The sequence below is a fragment of the Rattus rattus genome, chromosome 2 (genome assembly GCF_011064425.1).
Source record: "Rattus rattus isolate New Zealand chromosome 2, Rrattus_CSIRO_v1, whole genome shotgun sequence".
In the NCBI taxonomy this organism is placed as follows: Eukaryota; Metazoa; Chordata; class Mammalia; order Rodentia; family Muridae; genus Rattus; species Rattus rattus.
The window spans coordinates 172,402,425-172,404,326 of record NC_046155.1 but is presented as its reverse complement, the minus strand read 5'-3'; positions in this window follow the sequence as shown (position 1 = coordinate 172,404,326).

Here is a 1,902-nt window from a genome sequence, read left to right as displayed (position 1 = left end):
AAATGTCTCAGTCAAAACTTCAGCTAAAATGAGACGATAAATCTTATTGATTTTGGAATCCTTAAGATTCATCATGCCCTCCTTCACGTGGCACCAATGAAGACTTATTACAACCGGCTATTAATAAAATTTACTCTTAAAAAAGACAGTTGTCAGGGCTGGAGAGGTGGCTCAGTGGTTAAGAGCACTGACTGCTCTTCCAGAGGTCCTGAGTTCAATTCCCAGCAACCACATGGTGGCTACAACCATCTATAATGGGATCTGATGCCCTCTTCTGGTGTGTCTGCAGACAGCTACAGTGTACTCATATGTGGAATAAATAAATCTTTAAAAAAAGGGGGGGGGAGTGGTGACACCAGGACATGGTCACCCTTTTCTCGGCCATCGAAACCCTAAGACAGTTGGCTACAGAGGCTCCCCAGAGACCTCCCTGGAGGCCACCTCTCCTTCCTCTCAGGCCAGGCTGGCTTAGGAGATGAGTATTTCCAGGAACCATCCAAGGCCTTTGCCTCCAGGACAGCCAGGGGCAGACCCCTCAATGGAGACGACCCACATCTTGTGATGATCTTAGTGCTTTGGGCCTCTCTGCTCCTCCTTTGTCCTGGAAGCAGAGAGTCACATCCGAGCCAACAATGAAGACCCCGAGAACTGGGGGAATCAGACAGGCTCCATCTATCTGGCTCCTTCTCCGACACTAACCCAGTGGGTCTGGATGACAGACTGTGAGGGAAGCTAAGTCCTGAGCTGGTCACAGGCCACCTATGCCAACACCCAACCCCTCCCTCCTCCTGCTATGGTTCACAAGCCTCACTGGTACTTCGGAGCAGTGCTCAGTCTTCCCCAGCCCAGGGCCCCTCTGACACCTCTGGAATGAGACAAGAGCTGACATTGTCACTGGCTGTTTTCTCATGGAAAAGTCTCTGGGGAGAGGTATTTGTGTTGTTTGACTCTGATGGCTGGCTTGCATTTTTATTGAGACAGGGTCTCCATGCAGCCTGGTCTGTCATAACCCAGGCCGCCTTGAGTTAATAGCAATGCTCATACCTCAGTCATCCCAGGCTGACACTTGCCTGAGGATGGGGGCAGGGGGTTGTAGGACAAACAACACTGAGGTCAAATTTGGTGTTCATTTCTCAGTGCTGCAGCAAGAAAGATTGCTTAATCAGTCCCTTCTGTCTCCGAGAAGAATGTGTTCCGGAATAATCTCTATTCTGTATCTGAAGCTCAGCTGTTGTGTGCTGGCACATGCTCCCAACATGGCTGTGACAAGGATGGACTTGTTCGGGAGCCAGAAATGCCAAGGTCCAGACTTGACATCATGGGTAAGCCGAGGGGAGAGGTAGAGTTGGCAGAAGTGGCTGGGTCAGAAGACGGTAGCTCCTGGAAGACTCAGAGCCCCCGTGGGTGACTGGAAGGGAAAGCTGGCAGAAGGAGTCAGAGCCGCTTGTAACCAACTGGTGAGAAATTCTCAACTCTTTACTCTTCAGAGGCCAGAGCCGATGGCTTCTGGCACAGTTGTCTGCAAGGTGCTGCCCCAGGGCTGGGCCAGCCTGTACAATGATCTATATCACTCAGAAGTCTGCAACGTCTCCCCTCTCTTTGCCTTTAACTTTTTCCTCCTTTCAGATCCCAGAGAGCAGCTGGGTCAGCTCTCGGCCTTTTGCTCTTTCACCTCATTCCGATGAGCCTGGTCGTCTGCCCTTTGGCTGCTGGCGGACCTCCATATCCAAGTGCGTCTTTGTCTCTCTCCTCTCTTTTATCTCTTTTCCAGGCTGCTCCTGAGAATCTCACCTTGAATTCTCTGTTGCTTTTTTCCTTTCCTTTCCTTTCCTTTCCTTCCCTTTCCTTTCCTTTCCTTTCCTTTCCTTTCCTTCCTCTCCTCTCCTCTCCTCTCCTCCTCCC